At 41.3% G+C, this 18252-nt stretch overlaps 1 protein-coding gene across 1 annotated transcript in view; it reads right to left on the bottom strand.

Annotated features, from left to right (window-relative positions):
* Positions 1-18252, bottom strand: part of Ptprm (protein tyrosine phosphatase receptor type M) — a 627614-nt gene that overhangs the window by 463592 nt on the left and 145770 nt on the right. The window lies entirely within an intron of this gene.

Below are 18252 nucleotides of genomic sequence, written 5' to 3'. Positions count from 1 at the left end.
AAAATTTATAACCTACTTTTCCCTTAGTTAACATTATCGGCAATTTTGTTTGATTCTGGTCTTGGGATTGAAACTCAAGATCTCCAGAATACTGAGCTCCAGTCCTAGGAGTGGCTTTAAATATCAATAAATGCATATGAACAGCCTACTTTTAACAGCTTTGGAGTATTCTAATAGAAAACAATCCAGACCACCAACCAGAGTCACTGAAAGAGAATGGGTTCAACTATCTGAAGATTAATCTCAATTCGATGTCAAAGTAATATTCTCCATTTGTAAGAATTTCCATAATAGGCAAATCCACGGCCAAAGAAAGCAGATGACTGGTTGTCAGGGACTGGGTTGAGGTTCTGCCTGCATAAGGAAAGCTTCTCAATTGGGGTCATCTTCAATTATGGAATACTACTGTAATGACAAACTATGAGGCCAAAGGCAGGCAATTCTGAAGGAGGGTTTTAGGAAGAAACAGCCCTTGGATGTATCAATTTTAAGCACAAATGTACAGAAAGTTCTAGAAAAAGTAGTGGAATCTTAAAAAGATAAAATGCAACTATCTGGTTGTCCCAGGAAAATATGGGTCAACTTCACAGGTGAACTTATCTTGAACATCAATGATCAGGATGAAAGACCAGATACCTGTAGGTTCATTAGACCAACAGAAAGAGGTCTGAGAAGGACAATGTCAGAGACAAACTCACATCAGGCCCTTGCTTCAGCCAAATGTTCCATGCTCACTTTGTGGAACTGGAACCCAAGTAACAGGCCAGACAAAGGAAGTTAAGAGTAGAGGTGACCCAGCGCTGGACACATGGCACTTGGAGATTTCCAGTGAGTAGCACCTCAGAGCAGCCATGGCTCCCACGGCTAACCTAAGGCATTTGCACACATTTCACAGATTTGAAATATAGGAATAAAGATGATATTCAAAGTCACCCTGTTATGATATTACTATTTTATGATCCTTAAAGGTTGGGGCCAGGGAAAGGCTCAGTGGGTATAACTTGCTGTGCAGGCCTGATAACCTGAGTTTGGATCCCCAGAATTCAGGTAAAAGCTGGATACAAGAGGAGAAGTGTCTGTTGTCTTAGAGTGCTCTACCAGGAGACAGGAGACAGAAGACAGAAGAATCAACATAGGCTTTGTAGTGGACACTGGAGGATAGTCAGAAGTACACAGTGGAAAAACAGGAAGAGACTGTTTCAAACCAGGTAAAGGTGAGGGCAGAAGGCCATGACTTTCCCCTGACCCCCACATGTGTGCCATGGCACACACATGCCTTCATTCACATATACACATCATGCATACAAACAAAAAGGGGAAATGTTATATATGTCCTACATATATGTATCCAGAGGAAACTGGCAAGCCCCTTTAGGAGGTGCCAAGGTCCATTCAATGAACCTTGTAGTAAGGGCCTCGTGAGTTGTTTCCCAGATAACAGACTAAACCAAGGCTGTATGCATCTCACTGGAGTTGAACCCTTTGCTCTGATGAGAAGCATCCAGACAAGCTTGGACTCTCCTGAAGAAACAGCAACTCCATCAACTCTCTCCATTCTACATCAGGGGCAGCAGCCATCTTTGGTCTTTGCCTTCCTCTGGGGATGGCTGGGTAGCACCTTGCCTCCTAATGGGCCCCACTGAAAGAGTAGAGGGTCTAGTATTGGTCACTTTAGATACAATCTAGGTCACTGGGTCACACCTGCCTTCCCAACTACATTTCTGAGCCTTTTTGTCTGAGCACTCACATAGTGGAAGGCTTTGCATCCAGGTCACATATATGGAGCATGTTTCTCAGGTGAAGAGGTGTGTAGTCTGAGATGCAGTTCCACCTGTCACTCGAGGGCATATAGGAAGCACCAACCACACACAAGGACTAACCTAGCTCATGTCTGCAGTGCAGGCAGGGTACCAGCTGATGCTAGTTAATTCTTATTTCCATCGTTGACTCAATGCTAATCACTTCTGTGACAGTGATCATCTTCTTTAGTGTTAGGCGAGGTTTGGATTCAAATTCATAAAAAAAAAATGAATTCATGTTTCCAAAGAGGTTAGAACCAAAAGCATCAGGAAAGGAATAAGCGGCTGTCATTCAAAATGATCCCACCAACATGCATATGAATCATAAGTTAGCTACTGGCGGGGACAGGAGTAGGGAAAGCACAAATAGGAAAGCAAACAGTGGTTATTCGAAGGCCGTCTGTATGTCTCTGTCCCTGAGGAAGTAACAATCAGCAAGCTTTCATGAACAGGGACATTTCCGAAAGCTTACAAAATTTTCAAGAGGCATCTACAACAGAGATTTAAGTAATACGCCCAGCAAGTGATGTTGTCAGGATATTTAGAAAAAGAACCACTGCTTCATAGGGTAAAGTAAGTATAAATCATTCAGACTAGGTTTGGAGGCAGTGGGATTCCTCCTGTCTTGGCTTCCTGAGGGCTGGTGTTACAGGTCTCCATGCTCAGTCCTGAGCCACTCTTAAAGTCAGTGAAAGGTAGAACACTGCACTCAGAAGGGAGGCACAGAGCCTACTGAGATATTTCAATATACAAAATGATACTGCTGGCCTCTAACCTGCCACCAAAATACAACAGAAATAGGCAGAAGCCAACAGTGCTTCCTGTCAGATCAGGAGACAAAAGACCCAGTAGCCAGTGAGCCACACTTCCTGGCTCAGGAGTCACACAGAACAGACTATGGAAGTCTCCAGAGGTCAATGCTACTGGCGCCCAGACCAGAATTCCACAGAGAGATCTGAGCTGCACGTGGCTGCCTCCAACCCTGACTTATTCCCCGGGAACAGTTGGCACGGGGGATTTGGGGCCCAAGAGGCCCGTGCCCGGGCTATTTTGAGATCCCTGGCACACAGAAAGTGGACAGGTGCCATGAAACAGTTCTTAAATGGCAGTATTTTAGATGCTTCATATATTAGTATTTTAGATGATGAAAAAGTATAGCGTTGACTTAGCCATGCCATTCGATATACAAGTTAAAAATACCAGTTCACGAAACCACCGCAGGCAACGTGAGCCAGCTGTGAGACATAAATTGGCCTTAAGAGGAACATGCTCTAGTGTCACTCTTGTTAATGACTCTGAGACCTAAAGTTTACCCTAGTGAGATGACAATACAGAAAGGCAACTATGAGGCTCGGGATCTGTGGCTCTCCTATCCCCCATCTTTATCCTGTGACATCCCCAGGGGGAATTCAACATCATAATCCCCAGAGCCTGCTCCCTGCTGAACAACACTGTGGGGACAAGGGAAAGAAGAAAATTTCAACCAGATAAGGGTCACATATTAGGTACATCATGAATGGAGGAAGAGAAGAGCTTTGCTCCAAAAGGTCACCCTGGCCAGTCCCAGAGAGTGCCAGGGAAGACACTCTGAGTTCAAGAAGCTGCTGACTCAAGTGACATTTGTCAACACAACATTCTGACCTTGACTGTGGGTGACCATGTTGTATGCAGGAGGTAAAAAAAAAGCCCATGCAGGTGTTAGGACAATCAACAGGGAAAGGAAATTTATTAGTAAGGTAGGGCTTTGATATGAAAAAAATACATATAACACATATACATGATATTTTCTTAACACACACACACACACATACACACACACACACACACACACACACACACACCCATTTTTCCTCATAAGAACTGTATAATGGACTTGCTTAGCAGGTATAAAGCCTTCTATTTGATTCCCAACAGTGAAGGGTGTGGGAGAGAAATCGACTCAGATTCAATGGTTTAAACAATCAAAATTGATTCCTACATTTTGGAATGTGTAAGGTCTAAGCACCTGGTGCCAGTGGGGCTGACTCCTTCTGAGCCTGCATTTTCACATGCCCTTTCTTGGCATTTTCTCTGAGTGAACAGAACAATGGTGCTTCCTTCTATTACAGAGGCACGGACTGCCATATTGGATGAGTCTTCACCTGAATTGCTTCATTTGAACTTACTCACCTCTTTCAGAAGCCTATTTCCAAATACGTTTCTTACTTTGGAAGCTGGGACTTTAACACAAGAATCATGGAGCCAGCAGATCACTGTTTGGAATGTCCTCTTTCCAATAAATGAGGCTGTGACTATTTGGCATCTGCTTTCAGAATGCACCTGAAAATAAATTCCGTGTCTATCTCACACTGTACATAGCAGGAAATGCCAAGCAGATCTGGATACAGTGCAATTCAGAAGGGGAGTAAATGTGAAAGTTTGGGAGAATAAATGTGCATTGCTCCTGTCTTGAGCAGACACCATCTAAAACATGGTCCATAAAACTATGAGGTTTTTCTTTGTGCTAGACGCTGTGGTCATTCCATTCTTGTAAGAACATGACCTGAGACTCTTTCTCCACTTTACAGACAAGGAACCTGAGGCTCAGAGTGCAACAACTTGAATGAGGATAAAGGGTATTGAAGTTAGGAGTATGCAACTTGTATGCTCACAGATACACACACACATGTACACACAAATATACAACATATATAGTGAAATACATATATATACTCATCTGTATATATGCATATATATTTCTTTTTATATATGTATATATATTCACATATATATGTATATATTCACATCTGAAAGATTTTCCTTAATAAACCCAAATGTCAACCTATAATTGAAAGCTATTGACACCAGCAAGTATTTATAGATGACACTAGCATGACTTTTATATGATTTTCTTCAGAGTAGTATATATTAACACATATACATATATATATTCCAAGTCATTTGTGATGGACTAATTTAAAAAAAAATAAAGGTCAATCATTTAATCCACGGACTCAAAATTAAAAATGAATGGCTTGCAAAGAAGATAAGTCACAGGAAGCTGGAAGCTAGACACAGATGTTAGCAGACGGTTGACAGCAGAGGAACAAGACCACTATCACAGAACAGAGCCCAACAGAAAGAGATAAACAAGAAAAGCTAGAAGCTCTGAGCCCTCTGGGGCTACCCTCTCTGGAAAGAGAAGCCAGGGTAGTCCCCAGCAGGATAGCCTCTATGCCATAGCACAGTGAATCACTATTTCCTCATGCACAAGGTTAAAACCAAATTACATGTAGACAGAAGACTCCTCTGAAGAACACCATATAAAAGTCATGATAGTGTCATCTATAAATACTTGCTGGTATCAATAGCTTTAAATTATAGGTTGGCATTTGGGTTTATTAAGGAAGATCCTTCAGATGCATTAAAAATCTGTTTACCTTCGGTATTGATTTTTTGATAAATATATTATCCGGAGAGGTTCTGTGCAGCGATTTCTCTGGCAGAGCTGACATTTATTCAATGATATTTGCTTGACTGAATTAAGTAGCAATATATGCTCATCTATCTTTGCTCTATCTGGGAAATTATCTTATCAAAGTTGAGCAAATATTTTATAGAAATTTTAGGGTCTGACATAATATAAAGCTGAGGGAAAGATCTAGCCGTCCAAGACCTCGGAGTTACGCATTAATTCCTCACACTCATTTATATCAAAGCAGTACAATATTTCTAAACAGTATCTTACTCAAGTGTTTGAATGTTTTAAGGTGGTATTTCTTTAAAGAGTAAAAAGATCATCATTGTCTTTAATTTTAAATGATTTTCTCCTCTGATAACTTATACTGGGACTAGTGGATAAAGTACTCTCAGTACAAGTATGGCAAAAGCTGATACTATGTACTTCTTTCTACAGGCATCTTCACTCAGCCACATACTTGAAGTCCTGCTTCCAGCATCCTCTTCCCTCAATACAGGAAAAATCCAGAGAAACCTTCTTGGGTTTTTCTCATGTCCCATGTAAATAACCACCTTGAGGGCAATCTTGGGAAATGTGTTGAAGATATCAGGTCACCTCAGCCTAGATGTATATGTGGAGAGCCCCTAACAGGTTAACCTTTCCATCTGGAACCACCTTGGATCATAGAAGAGATGGAAAATAAGGATTCAAAGTATTAAAGCCTTACAGATCCACTTATCAGAGCATCTGGGTTAACACAGAGACACCTGCCCATGTCTCCAAATTTAACAAAATCTCAAGAACTCTGTATTCATTAGAAAAACCTTAAGTCTTTAGCTAAGGATCTAGATGACAAGGCCTACTCAATTCAAACATATTGCAATCTCAGAACTCATCGAACAAGTCAATAGCCCTTTGTAGACAACCATTTTATTTGTTCCTATGAAGGAACATACAAAGAAAATTACAGTGTCTTATTGTAACCATGGCTTAGCTAGGAGTATGACACATCTGCAAATTGAGGCGTATTACAGACAAAGCCTTCTACTATGATGCACACATACACACACACATACACACACACACACACACACACACACACACACACGACAAACTCAAGTTCCCTTTAAAAAGCAAATCCCTTGGTCACAATTTATTTTTTTCTTGTTTATTCATTTTTACGCTAGAATATTGAATAGGATTTGTTGTGATACATTTGCACATGTCTACCACAATGCCTTGTTTCTACCTATCACCTACTTTCTACACCCTCCACACACACACATCATCCCCACCCCAGTTTGTTCTTCTGTTTCAATGTTCATGTCTTATCTGTTTTGGTGCATATGTGTACATGTGTGCTTAACCAACTTTCTTTACCAATTCTCAAGATTACACCCATTCCTACAAATTACCTTCTGTTCCCTTTCTTTTCTTTTCTTTTCTTTTCTTTTCTTTTCTTTTCTTTTCTTTTCTTTTCTTTTCTTTTCAGTTTTCTGGATGCAAGTCCCTTAGCACAGAAAAGCACTGTCCTTAAGAATTGAAAATCAATCATCTTTCCAAGGCGATTGGTACAAATAACAAGAATAGCCACAAATGCAGCAAACACCATGACTCTAACGGGCTTTGTAACAATTCTTAATTTTGAAAGGTATTATTGAGCTTGTCAAATAAAAAAATCCTAGAAGTCTCTTCTTTAATATATTTGAACTAAATATAAAGCAGTCAAAAGAGATAGGAAAAAAAAACACATTTACCTAAATCATGAGATCCTTCGGAGCCAGGAACTCTTTTAAAATTCCTTTCACTTTGTGTTAGTGGAGACACAGAGAGGAAAATGAGACTAGACTCTCCACTTCTTATGATGACCTCAGAAGTCTGTGGTCAAAGTTTACCCTGCTGGCTGAAACCAGATCTGACCTCAGGGATTTACTCTGAACCAAACCAAGGTTAGGACTGGCTTGTCACTAGCTCCCCTATGATAGTCAGTGCACTAGAAAATCTCTGTTCTGTGCTTGGCTGGGGATGACTCCTTAAAGAAAATATTGGTCTTGTCTACTAAAGATTACTGAGGACAGAGGACTGGATGCAGTGCAAGGATAAATAAGAATTCTCCACAGGCCCAAACAAACCATAGGCACAGGGAACATTCATTGCCTTACTTAAGAATCTGCATCTGAACCGGAAGTTAAGCCAGACACCCAGGGCCTGGAGCAGTGGGCCCAGTTCAAGGCTGAAGGATTACACATCTCCATCTGCTGGGGAATTTGAGGAATTACCAAGATCAGAAGGCACAGCTTGGCAGAATGCTTATCAGAAGGAACTGAATAATGAAGTGCTACCTTTTCTGGGAGATAAGACAATGCTTACTCCTGTCAAGCACAGCTATGGCTTTTAGTCAACAAAGGCTGAAATGCAACAGTGTGGTGTTTCTGGTGGTTGTTTGCCAAAGTCAACAGTGTATGAACAAAACGGGGTCATTTCATGGAGATAGTCTGTCTCTCTGTGAAGGTAATAAATACATTCTAAAGTTGTACTTGAGAAAGAAGCTCTTCATCTTGGAGGACACAAAGTCAGTGCCTGACTATAGTAGGCATACCTCAAGAATATAACTTTAAAAACCAGTAGGTCATAAGACAAAGTGGATATGAACAGGAAACAAAATTGTGGGCTGGTGGAAGGTGAATGGGTGTGGTAGGAAGATCTGAGGTGGGGGCTGGGTCAGTACTGATTGTGTACATATGTGAAACTGTTAAGGGAAAATATAATTAAGGAAAGAGAGAACAATGAATTAAGAGATCATCTATTTCTTTCTCTCCAAGCTTACAGCATAAGAGCCGGAGAAAACTGTCAAAATCACCACCTTCTCAGGGGCTCTTTCCTTAACTATATTACCATAAAAGTCAACATTCATCTGTTCTACCTCTGAAATATCAGCAAATCCAATTAGAACACAGATCTTTCCTCTAGGAATAAATCTGTTCCCTTCCATGAGTGGCCTATGGATGAGGGTGAGGGACAAATCCACCTGTGTGGTGAATTGTTATTGATTGTTATGTAATTTCCATCGAGCACCATTTCCAATTCTCTCTGAAACGTGTTTAGTCATCTTTATACTATCTTGTCACTATACATTTCATAATAGAAAAAGTTGAACTGATTTTATCATGACACTATATATGACAGCTAGCAGTTAAAAACCTCAGAAGTAGTACTACTGAATCAATTTAGATGGGCAGGCTCATATATACGTTTAAATAATTCATTTTATCCAGCCTTCTATTCCTTAGAAATCCTATACTCAATTTCAAATATATGAATATTAATCCTATTTTCCAATTGTTCTGGAGCATGAGATTTCATAAACCCAACCTTCACAGAATTAATAACATCTGCACACGGTTATGTTGCCTGCTAAGATGCCATTCTGTGTGTATTATTTTATTTGATGCTCTAGTGAAATGTATTTGTTAGTATAAAGAACTTCTCAGCAACAGAATGAACTATTTATATTATCTTTATTCAAAGAGAAAGTGAATTATCATCCCCAGGGGTATCCTTTATGCAGTCTCTAGAACTCTTTCCCCTCTTTTCCTTGCTGGCTTCTCTGCTAACTATAAATTGAGGTAGTCATCTCTTAAGAAAGTCTTTCACAGTACTTCTCGGAGAGTCTTCTAGGACCTCCAAGGTTCCTGAGATCCTTTCAGGGAACCTCAAATAAAACTATTTTTATGATAACAGAACACTTGATAGTCCTGTTCCCACATTCCTCTCACCCCTTTATAGGTACAGTGTTGCTCTGCTGCCCAAGGGAATGGATGTTCATTCTCCTTGTGTTCCCCACCCCCACTCCCTGACCAGTTTTAGTACATAATCCAAAAGTTAGCAGTAGGCATTATCCACACTGTCAACATTGACAATAGCTCTTTAAATCTTTCAAAAAATACTTCCCAGCTATGAAAGGCATCCTACCACTGAAGAGTCTGAGATTCATTTCCCAAATCTTCAGAGGTGCAATACATAGTTTATTTTCTTCCCAGGCACCCTGCAGTTGGCCCAGTGTGAAGTGTGGAGGACAGTGGTACTGCCATAATCTGTTTTCTGTTGTTACCACAGAAACCACAGACTAGGTATTTTTATAAAGAAATGCTCATCTCCTATTACAGTGAAGGCAGAGGAATTCAAACCTGTGCCACTGGTACCTGTGGAGGCTTTGTGCTATGTCACAGCCCTGTAGAGAACATTACACAGTGACAATGAGAGGCCATGTCTGCTTGGGGCTCTACAAACCCCTCTGTGGGGCCATACTCTCATAACTTCAAAGAACATTAACCTCCCCAAGAGCCTACCTCCAAATACTATAGAACCAGCCTATGAAGGTAGGGATTGGTTCCAGCATGTGTCACTCAGCATAAAAGATTCTCAATGCTTCCACAGTCCACAGCCAAGAGAGGAAGAAGCAAGAAAATACGGTCAAGCTTATCCTGGATCAACAAGCTTCTTTGCATTCCATCATTCAAGGCAGATGTTCTTGTGTATAAAATAGGCAACACAGATGTGCAATACCCCAATGCATCTAGGAGAAAGTGAAGCAATTATCCAGATCTACTGACAACTGCAAAGGCTACATGTACTGTCAGCTCATCTCTTTCCACAATGATACAACACTGCCGCTAACTACCACAGGGCTCTACCAGCTCTCAGCTCCCTTCTGTCCATCATTTACTGAACCTTATTCACCTACAGAGGCTCTTCTTTGACCTCACCATACAGATTTCAGGAAATGCGGGAATAGATTATGTTTGGCTGTGATCCACTCAAGCCTTCATGTTTAAGATCGTTTTCCTCAAAACAATAGAAAAACAGTGCAAACAAAATCATTAGTGAATGCTTGCCCAAATCAGCATAGTGCTATTATCTAAAACAGGCACTTTATATACTGTAGCGAGATATTTTTCCCCACAAGTTTGGAGGAGCTAATGTGGGAGGAGAAAGGAGAGGAAGAGGAGGAGCTGGAGGCAGAGGATGTAGGAGCCATGGAAGATCATGCATGTATCAAGAGCAGTCCTGGGTAACAACTTATATCTTATGGTTAGATATTTGGACACACTTCTAATTGTGTGAGCATCTTGTTTCTTGAGCATTACCAAACATATAAAGCCTTTGGATAATCATTAAGCATTAGAGTCTCATCTCTACTGGGTTCTGCATGGATGGCGAGATGGTCTGGGCCCAGCCCAACCTTGTGGAGACAGCAGGGTAGATTGGCAGAGCCATCTCCCACGATGTCGTCTCATGGGTACCAGGGCCGGGGGTTCTATCCTGCCTGAGCTGCAGCAACAATGAGAACACACTGCCGCTCGTGGCCTTAGGCCCTGCCTAGTCAGGAACATGGCAGGCCCGTAACAACAAGCAAGAACGGGTGCCACAGATTTAAAATATTACAGCAACAATATACTCTGTCTTTATTTGACCACTGTTTCAAGAGCCAATCAGACTTAATAAATTATACCATAGACAAATCTTTGAACCTTTTGAGGTGACTAAGGTCCAGATCGATTAAAATAAATAAATGTTATTTTTAAAGAATCACTCTTATTACTTTTGATTTGTGTGTGTGTGTGTGTGTGTGTGTGTGTGTGTGTGTGTGTGAGTGCAGTCCACAGGAATGTCTGAAGAGGACATCAGATCCCCTGGTGCTGCATTTATATGCAGTTGTAAAGCTGTACTCTATGGATCCTGGGAGTTGAACTCTAGTCCTCAGTAAGAGCAAGCAACAAATGTTCTTAATCACTGAGCCATCTCTCCCACCAAGAAATTAACATTCCTGTCTGAACTGACTCATCTGGGTCAAGTAACAAATTCATCTGTCAATGGCGGAAAGACCCAATGACCTCCTAGCTGAAAGATACAAACTGTATCATTTTGTTTCCCAAATAACACGCATTGATTGCAATGCTAGAAAGGTTACTTGTCATCAGCTCAGTGGTTGACCTACTGGCAAATTGTATCCTGTCACTCCACAGAAGTAAGAGACACTTTGTTTATAGAGAATAATTTGGGAGGGAGTGGTGTTTTCGCAAGGTGTGAGATCCCAGGATGGTTCCTATGTTCAACAGCAAAGCAAAGAGCAAACAAACGTCATGATAATAAATGACTAGATGGGGATTTAGGAATGTCCCAAGACCAAGCCCAGAAACTCCAGTTTTCTATATTCAAAAGCATGGGATCAGACACAGCCTATGTCTTCAAACCCAGTAGTAAAGACGTCAGTATTGGATGCATTCTCTACAATCAGCAATGGACAAAAGACAGGGTCTTCAACGCTGGGGCTGGAGAGATGTTCACTCAGTAAAGTGCTTGCTGCACAAACATGAAGGCCTGAGTTTGGATCCCCATGTAAAAGCCAGGGAATGATGTCATGTATTTTTTATCCCAGCAACAGGGAAACAGAGAAAAGAAAGTACCCCAGGGTTGCTGGCCAACCTGTCTAGCCAAGCCTAGCTCCTGGATCTGTAATAGACTGTCTCAAAAAATAGAAGGTGAAGAAGTGATTAAGGAAGTCACCCAATGCCAATCTCAGGTCTTTAAAAAACACACACAGTGCGCATATGCATTTGCCACACATGAACACATATACATACAGAGAAAGAGATCGTTCTATGGCAGGCAATTAAAGCATAAAACTAAAGACCAACCACTTGAAGGACAATTTTTCATTTACATCATCATAAAAGCACCACTATCTGTAATAGTAAGCTACCTCAGGTATGTGATGGGGACACTTACTGCCACATAATCAGATGTTTGAATCTGTCCGCCCACCAGATACAGGCCCTATGACTGTCCGGCAGATAATTAATTAAATAGCCATATTTATTTCTCTTCCCACCATTTAAGCTTCGGAACACTGCATTAAAATATAATTTGTCACTATCTAGAATAAAGTATTGGCTAACTAGGCATTAAAGTCCACTTATTTAAAATAATGATCTGCATAATCATTTCTTAGAGTTTGCCAAGAAATAGACAGGAGATTTCCTATACTTAGTCTTCCTGTTCTGAAGAGGACAAAAACACATGCGAGTACAAATTCAAAAAATAAAACTTCACAATCCCCATTTTTATGCACTTTTTTCTGATGTGTCAGTCAGCCAGCGAAGTATTTATTGACAGGATGCATAGTGTTATACTTGATACATCAACTGAGACCTAAGACTGGAGCATGAAGGACTTGTCCTAGTTTAGATAGTCCTAGAATTATATCCCTGAAATTAGTTGCCCCAAATTGGTGTTACATAAATCCCTGGGCTCTGAGGAGCCTCTCTAGCAGTGACCAGGGACTGAATCACAATGTGCTGAGAAAGGGAAGCAGGGCTTAGCTCTCACTGTTTGAAATGTAAATATTTTTGTGCAGTTTGACAGCATTTGCCTAAAATGCATCGGTGGGTAAAATTCAGGTCGGCGAGGTGTGCTGTCCGTCCACCCCAGTCACGTGTTCTTCTCTTTCCCCACATTTACACTTCGGATTTCGCTTAACTCAGAAGTTCAAAAGAGTTGAAGAGTAATTATTCTTATATATACTTCACTTAGCTTTCATAATTGTTAAGATGCTCGTATTGGCATGTCTGCTTTACACACATGCATACACACGTGCACATGCACATGTGCACATGAGTGTGCATACACATGCACACACTTTCTCACCTATTTTCCTTCTGCACAGACATCAACACTTACGATCCTTTAAATTTAGCATAAAATCTCATCAGATCACGAATATTTTACATAAGTGATTTTTTTCTTCAGTCTTTATTTTCCAGGCAGAGCTCATATGATGTCTCTGATACCCTCATCAGAAAATCTGAGTTTTCAGCCAGGGGAGGGGCCTCTGTAGGGAAAGCACTTGCTATGCACTCCTGACAACCTGAATTCGGATACCCAGGACTCAGGTAGATATGGGACACAGTGGTAACATGCCACTTGTAATTCCAATACTTCACCATGGGAAGGTGATTGTTGGAAGATTCTGGCCACCTAGCCTGGCATCTACAGTAGCGAACAGGGGAAACCCTGTCTAACAAGGTGCCTAAAGTGCCTGCCTTCATAGTTACGTGCATACACATAAATCACACACACAGCATTGACAATGTGAGTTTCCATCTTCACATAGTCAATACTCTCTCCTTCCTTTGCTAAAGATCAGCATCTCCCTGTATCTCTTCCTATAGGGACTCAGGAGAGTCTCTAACAATGTTTACTCAGATAAATATTGGGATGTAATTTACATGAAGACCTGGATTTAGATCCCAGCACCCACATAAAAATGGGCACAAGAATGTGAACCCCAGGGATTTGGTGGCTGGCCCATCTAGCCAACATGTGATGGTGAGGTCCAGATTCAGTGACTGACATCAAGAGAAAAAAAGAGGGGTGGGGAGAATGATGAAGCATATCTGACATAAAATTTCCGGTTTTCCCATGTACACCTATATGCACTCAGGAAACACTTCTTTCCTCATACATACACACATACTCTCACACCCACATGTACTCCACACACCTGTGCACACACATACAAGCATCTCTGAGGGCCCATTTTGTCTCTTCTCCTCAAGATACATGGCTGCTACTCATTTCATCAGCAGCTCAAAGGCAGTGTGAGCATGCTCACACTCTCTCCCAACACTCTGTCTCTCTCCAGGACCACTTCTGTGTAATGCTCCAGCCCTAGTCATGTGTCTGTGAGCTTTTCTTCTAGAAGTCTTCTGTTTCTCCACACTTAGTCTCAGTAGGGAGTCGCCTTGTCAGGCTCAGGGCAGCCAGATGGTGTCATATTGATTCCTCAGCACTGGGTCACCTGGGTCCAGGGTTGTCACTATAAACTCAGCACCTAGAGCTGTGCTTTGTGCATGATGTGGGATGAAGGACAAAGATGGAACCTCAGTTTGCCCTGATTTGAAGTTGGGAGTCTGATCCTAGACCTCCTCATTTAAATGATCTTCACACTTTAGCAACATGGGCCAGGGAAGTCCTGAGCCACATCTGAGGGACTGTGAAATAACTTCTGAAGCAGGTGGTAGAATGTGAAAGACATGAGCCTTAGGCCACACAGAATATCCACTGAGATCCCTACTTTGGCTGTGTGAAGGCTTACCAGGACTACTACTTACCTGGTACCAGGCTCTACCCAGATATAGCAATGCCCTCCTACCCCAAGCCTGTCTGACCACATGCATGTTTTCACAGAGAGACAGGTACTGACCAATTTCCCTAGGCCCTGGAAACAAGCCTTTAGGCCTCCGGGTCTCTTGTGCTGGGTAAATGGTCTTACAATTTGTTAATTCCAGTTTATTTTTTCTGTTAGGAATATGCTCAGATGAATGGAGCTATTTCTGGGTCCCAAGTCATAACCTATGGTCCTGTTCCTGAACACTCATTCAGAGTTGGTTTTACATTTTTTATAAGTAAGTCATGTTTAGCATCAGCCTTTCCCTGTAGAGCAGAGAGGTGGAACAGAAAGGCCCCTACCACTCTCCAAATTTTCAGTGTGCTGTTCTGGAGCCAAGTATAACAAGCATACCATCACCTAACTTCTCTAGATCCTCATCTCTCTCTTTCCTCTACTCCTCTACTCAAATGCAGGCTCCATTTGCATCATCTGCCACATTTGGCCTCTCTGTTTATTCTATTACTTGGCCTCCCATCTCTTTGATAATGTCATCTTGGATAATTTTACAGGAAATTAAGCAAGAAGTAAAAAAAAAAAAAAACTATTATAGTGCTTATTTATATACAGAGGCAGATTTGTATACTTTGTGGCAAATATATTAAACAGAGTTAATCACTATTCTTATGTTTTGTGAATTTCCAAGTATCCAAGACTGGAATTTAGAAGAACTTGAATGGAAAATATCTGTTGACTGCTTAGAAGACAGTGCTGGCATACTGGTTACAAACAATGTGTGACTTCCACTGGCCTGAATGAAACAAGTTAACCAGCAAGTGTTGTAGCAGTGTTGGAAATAGTATCAATCTTAATTTCTAAGGCTTTTATGTAGAAAGACAGAGTCAGTGAAAAGGTCTGGGTCGTTGGAATAGCAACATTGTCTTAGTTTCTTTTACCCTTGGCTATGATATTTTCACACTCTGAAAACGGCAACTTCAAGGAGAAAGGCTTTACACTGGCTTCCAGAGTTCAATGGGGGCAGTCTTCAGATAGAAGTATCTATCCTAGAATAAAGGAGGAAAGCAGCCATTGCTGGTGTTGGGGAGCGACAGAGAGGAGAATAACAAGATCCAAGTGATGTGATGGGGAAGTGAGAGAAGCAGGGTAGATGGTGCTCTAGTGAAGGAAGGACTGAGATGAGTCCAGAAGAAGAAAGGAAGAGGGTAAAACAGCAGTAAGGATGTGTGGGAAAGCCATTCGGAACTATTATCTACCTAAAAATGTCTACAATACAGGAAAGCCAGCATATAAATATATGCATATAGTTCAAATAAACTTTCCCAACCTAAGCTGTCAATGAACCAAAGACCAGCTGACAAACATCAGACATGAGAAGCTCTTTTAAGATGGTGGTAAGGGTTGTCCAAGAGACTCCCAAAGCATTATATACTGTTGCTACTGTCTTTGTTTGTCACCCCCCCCCCAAAGTGAAAGGTAAGTCCCTATTGCTGAAGATGCCATGCACTCAGACACAGATCCTAGAGGTGGCTCAGATAGAACTTATTTGAAATCCTATTCCTTGAGGTCTAGGTTTCATAGTATCTAGAGGGTCCACACATGGTGCTAAAAGAGGGAAGGAATAAATAGTCCTACCCAGCTATGACATCTTCAAGCCACAGCAACCATCATGGCACAGTAACCCTAAAGGGTGCAGTAGTGGCACGCACACTTTGATGGTAACCAACAGCTCTCTAAGTAGATTTAAAACCTGCTCAACAGGAGGGAAATCATGCCCGGTACTAGAAACCTAATGAACTACCTAAGATTAGTGAAATCATAGATCTTGGAGAGATCCTACATACAACCACTACTTTAATTAAATCAGCATAATCCCTAACTACAATGTAAATATTTTTCCTTATACCCACAAATGCGTGTAGTCCTCATCTACCCTTCTCATTACAGAAACTTCTCTTTTTAACAGAAGGAGACTAATACAGAAAACCACAACCAATCAAAACACAGAGTTGAGATGATCCATACCAAAGGATACATCTACAAAACAACATCTGCCTCTGAGGCTCAAGGATCATTGAGATAGGAGGAACCAAACATTTTCAAGAGCCAGAGGAACAGGTAATTTACTTTGAAATTGTTTCTCATGGGAATGTCAGAAGCTAACCCATAAAGTCTCACTCACATGAGTGCCTCAACATGAGCTGAACAAGGCCAACAACAATGGACATGCTAAAGTGGAAGGGTAAAGACTGTAAGGTCCCAATACTACACACAGGCAATTAAGGAATTCTCAGAGTGGGAAAAATAGTCTTTCCCAGGGATGAGAACACCAATCAGTTTATCAATACCAAATGATCACACTTGACACTATCTAGACTTGACTATACACTTAACATTATGTGTACAGCCCTGAAACACACACACAAGATTATCTAGACTGAGAAGACTATAGTTATTTAGGAATACACACACACACACACACACACAGCACACCACTACTACTACCATGACCATCACCACCAATTAGTGAAAAGAAGAGGCCATGAATTTGAAAGCAAACAAGGACCATCTCATATCTGAGAATGTTTGGAGGAAGAAAAGGGCAGAAGGAAGTGATTTAATATAATTCCCCCCACCAAAAAAAATTTAAGTGGTCAAAATGGCCAGTTTGATGTTTTCTATATTTTGTCAAAATTTCTAGTTGGGCAAAAGTCCAAATCATACATAATTCAAAGATGAGGCAACTCATTTCTTTGCTACTTAATGAGAAATATGATCCATCCCCTACAGCCATATCTAAAATCCTCATGTAGTCATAACTGTCACAGTTACACAGTTACACAGCCGGTGAGGGCCACCGAGAGAGGACCACTTAATCACACCATGTGAACATGAAGCAGACAGAGCCAGGCGTTCTCCATCAATCACTGAGTTAAACTGCCTGGCTGTCTTCATCCCCATCTCTAGCTGTTTCTGTCCATTCTGTAACTTAAAGACTGCTGACAGGACACAGCCCAGGACATTGTATCAGACTCACACCTCAAAGTGGAAACTCATTCTAATCTCCTCCTGGTGACATGAGTTTCACAAAGGACAAAGAATGCTCTTTGGAAGTCACAGGATGGAAGGCTTGTATGGAAGAGTCGAGAACAAGCAAACCCCTTTCCATGTCCTGAGTTAAGTGACTAGAAATATCCAGAACAAATACAATAATACAAGACTTGACACAATCACTGTGTTGAGTTTTATGATAAAGTTAAAGCTGGAAACACAAAAGAAATATGTTCCACAGACAGTGGCATGTGCACCCTGACTTGCCACCATAGGAACAAATGTCACTACTCTCAAAGACTCTTTTCAGATTCTTATAAATCTATTCAAAAATCTCACAAAGATATTTAGGATATATACTTCACTTTGTGTCGTTCAGAAAAGACAATAGGAAGTTAGCACAAACTACCTACGTTACAGAGTTAAAGGCAAGCTGAGCGATGCATTTGCACTGAACTTCAGGAAAAGGAAGAAGGGAAGTAGGGAGGGGTGAAGAGAATGGGAGGGTGGATGGAGGAGGAGTGAGAATGGGGTGAGGAGAGGAAAGGAGAGGAGGAGAGGAAAGGAGAGGAAAGGAGAGGAAAGGAGAGGAAAAAGAGGAACAGGGGAAGAAAGAAGATGAGGGGGGAAGAAAAAGACCAAGAGGAAGAGGAGCAAGAGGAGGAGAAGGAGGAAGAGAAGGAGGAGGAGCAGGAGGAGAAAAAAGAAGAGGAAGAGGAAGAAGAGGAAGAGGAGGAGGAGGAGGAGGAGGAGGAGGAGGAGGAGGAGGAGGAGGA

Source organism: Grammomys surdaster, unplaced genomic scaffold (assembly GCF_004785775.1).
Source record: "Grammomys surdaster isolate TR1022 unplaced genomic scaffold, NIH_TR_1.0 132, whole genome shotgun sequence".
Lineage (NCBI taxonomy): Eukaryota > Metazoa > Chordata > Mammalia > Rodentia > Muridae > Grammomys > Grammomys surdaster.
This window is presented reverse-complemented; position numbering and strand designations above follow the sequence as displayed.